This window comes from Apus apus, chromosome 13 (genome assembly GCF_020740795.1).
Source record: "Apus apus isolate bApuApu2 chromosome 13, bApuApu2.pri.cur, whole genome shotgun sequence".
NCBI classification, from domain to species: Eukaryota; Metazoa; Chordata; class Aves; order Apodiformes; family Apodidae; genus Apus; species Apus apus.
The window spans coordinates 11,025,208-11,034,196 of record NC_067294.1 but is presented as its reverse complement, the minus strand read 5'-3'; positions in this window follow the sequence as shown (position 1 = coordinate 11,034,196).

Below are 8,989 nucleotides of genomic sequence, written 5' to 3'. Positions count from 1 at the left end.
ACCCGGGTGCTTTCTGAAGCAGTGAAATGCCTGGCCGGGTGGCCTTTGGGCTGGCGTCCTAGTGATGTCAGGAGCCTCCCAGCTCCATCCTTGGGCAGACGCTCTTACCGAGGCATCCAGTGAAGCCATCACCCTCCTGGCTATGTTGCCGGCACTTTGCTCCCATCAGCACCTTGTGGCTGATCACACCCCGGTACCAGCCACACTCCCACTGCCGAGGGAGTCCCGGCAGGGCAGCGCTCCCACTTCGGGCAGGGTCCTGGCACGGCCGGGGCTGGCACAGGAGGGCAGCAACCCCGCCCTGCCCGCCTCACGCCTCAGGCATGTTTCCCACTCCAGCCTGGTTTTTCAGGCGGTGTGTAACCTGGTTGCGGTGAGATCCTTGCAGGATGGCCTCGCAGGGGAGCCCTGTGGGGAGCGGCTGGACCCTCCTTGCCCCCAGTGCAAGCTGTTCCCTTCCTGCCGCGCCGCTGGCCCCACGCTCCTCCTGCCCACCCCGGGGCTGGGGCTGCTGCGGCTCTGCTTGGCTCACCCAGGTGGCTTGGGGACCGGGAGCAGTGTCACAGCGCTGTCACCACTCCAGGGCTCCCCTGGGACGTGTGAGAGCAGGCTGGCTGCCCTGGCCTGGCTCTCCTTACATGGGAAAAGCAAATAGGCGCCGGCTGGCCGAGCACCATTTGTTTGTGTCCCAGGGCGAGGTGTTGTGCTCAGGTTAAGTCAAGCTAAAGGGTCCCAGGTGGGGTGACTGCCACTGGCACTCTTGGCATTGCCCCACTTGTGGGCAGTCCCCGCGCCCACACTGCCAACATGAAACCTGGCAAGCTGTGGCAGGGAGTGGGACTGTGCATGGGACCTTGCAACCACTGCTGAGGGTGGCAGGGCGGCAGAACTGCCTTCTCCAGTGGCAAAGCCAGGTTTGCATAACCTCCTTGCAAAGCTGTTTTTCTGGGGTGCTTCTTGCAGAGCAAGGATGAGCCACCTCCACGGCACTGCCTGGCGCTCTTCATACCCATTGCCACAGCAGGAGTGCTCTGCCAGCTCTTTTCTGGCAGTATTTAAGAAAAAAAACAACCCCAAGCTGCTGGTGGGATGAAGTTGCTCTATGATAGTCCTTGTGTGATGACTACATGCCCAGTCCAGAGGCTGGAGAAGCACCTGCTTGATGGTGCTGGGCTCCTGCTAAAAACAGGCATCACAGTAAAAGCATCAGCAAGAGGGAGGCAAGTTTGAGGTTGGGAGGCTGCCTGCTGCTCAGGCTCAGGCAGGAACATTCTGTTGCCCAGAATGTATGCAGCCATCTGGGAAGAAGCCAAGAAGGTGGTTATTGCCCACCTACATCTCATCCCAAACTTCTGCTGGCTTCTGGAAAGCCTTTTGCTCTTGACAGGGATTTTCCCAGCTACTCAAAACGTAGAACAGAGAGTACTCAGATACAAGCTCAAGCCATCAGGGGGCTCTGTGGGAACATGCCAGATAAGCTTTGAGTTAGACAGGGCTTGCTCAGAAAATAAACACAACTTCCAGCCATCCCAAGCCCGACAGTTCAGGCTATTCCTAATCACAAAAGGCGGGGGTTCCTCTCCGAGCAGCAGGTTTGCACAGGAAAGTTACATTTCCTCTTTTTAATCTTTTCCATTATTACTGTTCTTTGGGTTTCTTTCCCGTCTTGAAAACACTTTGTGACCACATGCCACTATCAGCCATTCATGGTGGAAAAGAAAACATGGGGGAAAAAATAGCAGCTCAAGAACGTGCTTGCAGGTGCATCCTAATCACAAAACTTCCTCCCACACTGAAGATCTAGGAAGTGGACTTTCCCCCCAACACCAAAGCTTGTGCATGTTGTGCAAAGCAGGAGGATTCAAGCCAAGGTGTTAGGGAACAGAGGAACAAGCCCATGAAATGGGAGAGCTTCATTCTGCTGAGCTGGCCATCGGCATGAGCAACTTCAGAAAAATGACATAGATGTCACTCCTTTCTCTTCCTTCTTCCCTTCCCAGCTAGCATAACCTGTGCTTAGAACCTCCTTGGGAGGGGAAGGAGGCCGTGTGTACCTGCTCAGGATAATCTAATCCATGCATTTGTTCAGGGTTGTGCCAAGGGCTTGCTCCTAAGAAGGTAGAAATTGTGTCAGCTCCATGGTCTGGAAGGAGCCTCAGGCTCCAGCCTCATGGCTGGGGGGACACTGCCTGCACCATAAGGCAGTGCACAGCCCAAAAATAACCCAATAGCATTTGATCCAACTGGAGTAAATGAAGAGTTGGCTCTTTTTTTCTGAGAGGGCTATTTACAGGCCTCAGGCAGACCTCCTTCACGGAGGAGGCTTCAGCCCATCTCAGACCATCTGAAGCTGCAGCAGCCCTCCTTTATTTACATTTTACTGCTTGAAGCTTCATGTCCACCAGCTTTTGTGATCCCTTCCTCTCTCCCCTGAATCTCTGCTGCCTTGTATTGCTTTTGCTAGCCCAAGATCTCCATCTATCTCCCAGGGCTGGTGACTCGGCCTTTCAGGTATCTGGCCTATGTCCTCAATATCAACAGAACCAGCTGATGGTGAGGACAGCTTGAAAAGAAAGCCATATGCTGGTTTGAGGGCACTGAATGCTGAGGTATCTGTCTTTCTGCCCAGACAGTGGTGCCTACCCTCCTGGGACCAGTGTGGAGCAGTGCTCTGCTGGGAGCCCTTTCCAATCTCCTGCTCAGTGAACCAAGAAGTACTGACATTTTTTTTCTTTTTTTTTTTTTCTTTCCCCTCCCATTAATGCAGCTGGTGGCTTCTTTTCTTGATGGTATCTCTGCTGGCAAGGGATAACAGGTTGTTGGAGAGCACAATAACCCAGTTAGTGAACAGGTCATTTCTTAAGAGCTATGGTCTGCAAGGTCTCCTATCCCTGCCCGTCCAGGATGAGCACACCAGGTCTGTGGGACAGGGGTACCAGGGAGGACTGTGCAGATCCCCCAGAGACAAAGGGACAGGGGGGTCTGGGGCACCTTGCAGCTCTGGGAGGAAGGATGAATGTCTCCAGGCCAGACCAGCCCCAGGTGGGGCCACTGACACCCCATCACAGGCCAGTGCCAGAGACAGCACTCCTTGCCCAAAGCATCCCACAGGGCAGACACACCATCCCACCAAGCACCTTCTGCCTGGAGTCAGGAAGGAACAACAAATGAGAGAGGTAAGAAGAGGTTAGAAAATTGTGGTGGTTGATGCTGATCAGTCATTTCCACTGATCCAACAAACATCTTCTCCCTGCCTGACTTTGTACAGTGTCTGCTCATGCCAAGTCATTACAACTGCCCACCCTGTGACCACCATCTCCCCCCTGGGCCGCCCACACGCCCGGGCACCCCAAGACGGGTGCAGTTGCTTTCCTGCACAAGGTGAGGGCGCAAGAAGATAAGCTGAGGTACGTCCCCTCGAGATTCACCACCTCTGGGATCAGGTACCTCTGGAGTCCCACCATCAACCACTCCTCCAGGCAAGTTCCTGCAAGAGTGGTTGTTCTGGAATCACCACAGTAGCTGGCGCCTGCGCAGGAGATGTTGCAGGAGCTGATTTCTGTGGCTCAAGAAGGTGGGAGGGAGGCAAAAGCAGCATTTTGAAGCTGCCAAGCCAGTCCGTGTGCAAGCTTCCCATCCCTTGTTCCACTGATGCAACTGGGAGTGCCTCTGCCTTGACAGGGCTTGTGTCTCTGCCACAGGCAAGAGTAACAGCTGCCCCTCGAGGGGGATCATCGTGGGCTCATCTCACTGCTGACAGCAGAAACCCAGCCCAGGGATCTTAGCTGTGTCCCACAGCATAGTAAGGGTGTCTGAAGCAAAGACCTTGCAGTAGGCCATGGGCTCTGTGCACTGCCAGGAAGGAGGCTGGGTGGGGCAGCCCCCAGGCTTTGTGCAGAGAGCTGGGGAAGCCCAAGGCCATGAGCCTTTTCAGGGAAGCAGCCTAATGCCTGGGCTTCTCCTTCATTTCAGGAGCAGATAAACACCGAGCATGGAGAACCTCACATCTCCACTGGAGGCTGAGGAGAGCTGGAGGGGGGCAGCTGCCTAGCAGTAATGCAGGTCTGACTGCAGATCTCTGATGGATCAGTGCTGGTGGGGCTGCTAGGGATGAGAAGACAGATGTGGCCAAACACACCCAGAAGGGGTGAAAAGAGGCTGAGGTGGAAGGAGAGGTCCAGGGGTCTCTGGAGCCAGCAGCAGCTGTGAGGCTCCAGAATCAGCTCACAGTGTTACCCACGTGTACTTTACCCAGCTCCTCACATCTTAGCAAGGAGGATGTTTTACTGGGGAGGCATTTGCTGTGGAAAAAACCCAGCAGCTAACACCATGGACTACAAAACAATGGCCAGGAGTTGGATGCGCTGGTGGCACTGAGATCTGGCAGCTGAGAGGAGAGTCCCTTGGTCAGCCCAGGCACCACCTGCCTAGGTTCAGGGGCCCTGTACAGCTCAGCCCCTCCTGTACCTATTGAGTTATCCCAGCTCCAGCAACGTGGGGCTTCCCAGGGGTGCTCTGCCCTTCAATTGCTTCAACTGAAAGCAGAGCTCCCCTGTGCATCAGCAGCCATTGCTTCACCTCCTTCCCTCCAGCCACAAGATGACTGCAGCATCAGAGGGATGTCTCCATTATTAATGTGTGTAGAGGAGATGTCAGCTCCAGCTCTTCCACCCACCTTGACTCACCAGCCCATGCCCCAGCTGCAGGCCTCCTCCACAGGACATGATGATGGTGAAGAGCCACCAGCCTTGACATCTTCCAGTCAGAGACCTCTCTGCCAAGCCTTGGGTCCTGCTGTTAGCCAAGGGAGATCATGGGGCCCTCCAGGATGCAGGGAAGGAAACCTGGTTCATGTGGTCTGCTGGGGTGTCCAACGAGATGTCTGGCCACGTGTCCCACCACAGACCCGCAGGGACATAATGCTGTACAGGAGAGAGATGGGAAAGACCTGCTAGGCAGATCAGTCATTACAGGCAGGAAAGGAAGGACTGAGTAAAGCGTTTGTTTTCACAGTGAACAGAGATTATCCATGGAGAACCACTGAGCATGTCCAGAAATAATCTGAAACAGGGCAGGGGCAGCAAAGGAGCCACGTTTGCCAGCAGCATCGAGCTCTTCAGAGCAGAGCAGAAATGGGCAGGCTGCGAGGAGCTGCTGGGTTTCTCTCACCGAGCAGTGGGATGGTAAAGGTGGCCAAGGAAACTCCAGGCAGGCACAGGCAGAGTGAACACAAAGAAACCAGCCCCAACCTTCGTAGCCCAGTGATGGACTCTGACTGGCACGTCTCCTCCTAGGAATGAGATCTTGGGAGTAGAACTAAATGATGTTTCCAAAATGTCTGGAGCAGAGAAAGCAGAAAATTGAATGTTGGAAATAAGCACAAAAGAAACAGAGGACAGGAAAAGAAACACTGCTGCAGCATAAGCTGGTGATGTGCCCATGCTCAGGAGGCTGCATGTGGGTCTGGGTGTCCCTGTTGCCTCTTTCTCTTAAAAGGATATGGAAGAGGCTTGGGGAGGGGACACAAGAATGACCCAAGCTCTGGAACAGTCTCTGTGTGAGGAATGTCTCCATGAGCAGGAAAAGGGATGACAGAGAGGGGTGTGGTACAGGTCTGCATGGTCTTGGGAAGCACATGAGGGTATGGAGGGGTGATTACTCACCATCTCTTCCAGTAAAACAGCACAAGCTCTGAACGAAACTACCTGGAGGGAAGTTGGAAACAAGGAAAAGGAAGTGGTTCTTGGTGCAACATATAGTTAAATTGTGGAGCTCCTTGCCACAGGATGTGACAGATGCAAAGCATTTAAACAGGAACTGGAAGAATTCATGGAAGAAAAATCCTTAGGGTTATTAAATACAAAGAACCACCATCTCTTCCTAAGGCTGGAGGACTGGTGGGAGCTCAGGGACTATTCTTGCGAAACCTTGCTGTCCCCTTACTCCATGTCTCAGTAAAAATATGCTGTGGGCCACTGCTGGGGTCAGGATACTGGTCAGATGAGCTGTCACATGGCTCTTACGTTTTGTCAAACTGCTGCCCTGAGATGAAGCCACAGACCAGGCAGCTCCGCAGGAGCATGGCACACTGGTTCTTCACCCAAGGGCAGCCTAGGCTGCTCCAGTCACAGGCTCAGCAGGGAGGCTGCCCCATGCAAGGGGCTCAGCCTGACCTGGGCCACATGCCCAGCCAGCCAGGCCACCATGAGCTGGTCCATTCCCTTTGTCCTTCCCCAGACACTCAGGGGACTGGCCCAGTGCCTCTGAGCAGCAGGCAGCAATTCCATCTACTGCCAGAAAACACTGTGGCCAAAAGCTGCCTCCCTGTGTAGCAGAGCCGAGGGTGAGCTGTCCCCCCAGGGACACTGCCACCCAGCTCTGGGACTGCAGCTGGCGTGTCCCCAGCTGGTTTGGAGCGTGGACACAGCAACTCAGGGCTGCTTGCAAGGTCCCACAGAAACACTTCTGTGGCTGCCTACACGTTGGCTGGAGCATCTAGCGTGGACACCTGCTTTTGTAAACCATGGCCACTGCTCCCCTGAGCTGTGCTGAGCTGCTGTTCATCCGTGCTAAAATTAGCCAAAGGCCCATCAGTAAACCAGCCCTTGAGAGAGCTTGCTCTTGAGACCATCAAAGCAGGCCAGCCTGCACTCTTTTTATCTGCTCGCTCAGCCCCTCAGATGGTAAAGTGGGATCCACATGGGGTGGCTGCTGCTCCAGAGGAGATGTGAAGCAAGGCCTCGTGCATCAAGGGGCTGATTGATTTGTTAGTGATATTTCCAGTACCGTGATGACAATAACATGTGATGAGCCTTTCCCCTTATCTGGCATTTTCCATTCTGCACTATTCACAAACGCTAATGAACCAGAGCTTGTGATGGTCTTTGGAGGAGGGGAGAAAAAAAAATTCAGGCATAATCAAAAAACATCTCTCAGCCCATGTTTTTTGGTTTTTGTTTTTTTTAGGTTTTGTTTTTTTTTTTTGGGGGGGGCTGTTTGGTTTGGTGTTGTTGTTGTTGGGGTTTTTTTGTTTATTTTTTTTGTCTCAACAGGAATCAACTTTTGAATGACATGAAAAACTGCTCCATTGAGTAGAAAAGATGTTCAGGCCTGCAGGTGGATTGTTAGAAGGGACAAGATTCAGGTGCATCCTACCCCTGGGAGGATGCTCACAAAGGGGCTGGAGCTCCACGTTTCTACCTACAATTTGTCTGGAATTAGGCACTCTGGCCTGAGACCAAATCCTGGGATACTTCCTTCAGTAGCATCCCAGTACCATACCCTTGTGCATGGCATCCAGGAGATCCAGGAGATGGGCCAGGATTCAGCATCCCTCAGAGTTATTGTCCTGTGAGTCTCCCACAGGATTCAGAATTCCAGAGGATGGCCTAGGAAATGTCGTATTTAAAAATCACAGGGACATTTACAAACCAGCCCCTGGAGGGATGAGGCTCCTTTCTGCTGTGCTGTGTTCTTCAGGCTCTCTGGGGTGCTCCTGAACATGTTTTTCTTTCCAATCCTGGGAGGAAGCAACTTGCTTTAAAAAGCAGTGGAAGGAGCTGTCATGCCCTGACTCCGCAGGACCAGCTCCATGACCCCTGAGGAGGTGCTGGTGAAAGCCACTGCATGATGTGCTGTTAGTGATAAAATCACCAGACTCTGCAGCCCTTGATTGTGTCCCTCATCTGCAATCTGCTCGAGTGCTGATCCTCATCCAGAGGCAGCCTCTAAGCATTCCAAGATTCAGGAGGTGGGAGGCAGAGGGAGCGTTCCTGCTGCTGAAGGGCGTGGGGGACAGCAGGGACACAGCCTTTGCTCACCACTCTGTGTCATTTGTCCTCCAAGAAGAGGGTGATGGAGAGCCTGTTGGGACAGCCTGTGTGCTCAGCTGGCTCCTGCCACTGGAGAGCAGCAGTGTCCACCCAGCACAGCCAAAGCCTGTGCTGGGCAGACAGGACCAAGCTGGTCACATCCTGCACTCCGGGCTCTTGCTCTGCTGCTGCAGCAGCCATCCTGCACCTCTTGCTTTTGTTCCTCTCATCCTCCCTGGCCTCCTAAACCACAGCACATGGCATGTATAAAAATCCATGTTCCCTAAAATGGTTCAAGAAATTATACCCGGGGAAAGATTTCCTCCCAGGTGTATCAGCAGTCATCCACAAGCTGAACCATTTTGTGTTAGAGCAGACTCACCTCAGTGATTTGAACCTGGCTACTTTAAGCAGTCTCACAGAGGAAATGTGCCTTGGGTGCCAAATGCCAGTACTCTGCACTAGCAGGGTAATTAATTCAAAAGCACTGGAGAAACTGCTGCTGAGGACTTATCCATAGCGCTTGACATGCAGTGAATCAGCTGTGCTGCCATTTACATCTTTCTGGCCCATGACTTCTTTGGAGTCTCAGCCTCACCCATCCGCTCCAGTACTCAAAGCAATTTCAAGTCTGACATCACTGGAAAGTTTGGACCTCAGCTTCACCCCCATTCAGCAAATTGTTCCCAGTGGTTGTGCCAAAGGAAAGGAGCTGCACTTCCTCCATCTACCTACAAACAATTCTGGAGCTGCACAGCCTCTTGTCGCTGGATTAGGGAAGGAATTTGCCTTTCAGAGAGTTAAGGCAAGGTAAAAAAAGGCATCTCAAGGGAAACCAGACAAGCTCCACGAAGAAAGAAACTCTTAGGGATCTTGTGTCTCTCAACCTTTTTGCCTGGGTGGAGAGTCTGAGCTCTGCAGCAGAGCCAGGGCAATCCAAGCAGCCTGCAGGCACAGCTGCTTGGCTCTAATACGTCCACTGGAGAAACTCTGCAGGAAAGAGTCTTCCAGGGAACAAGTTCATTGGTAGAGCTCCAGACGTGCACTAACGGCATTTCCTAAGAATCACCAAAATTACTTGAAAATCCCCCTTTTCCTGCAGTACTTAAAAAACCCCTTTTCCCAAAAAGCCAAGAATGTCCCAGACTGCAGAATTCCCCTCTAACTTCTTGAAAGAT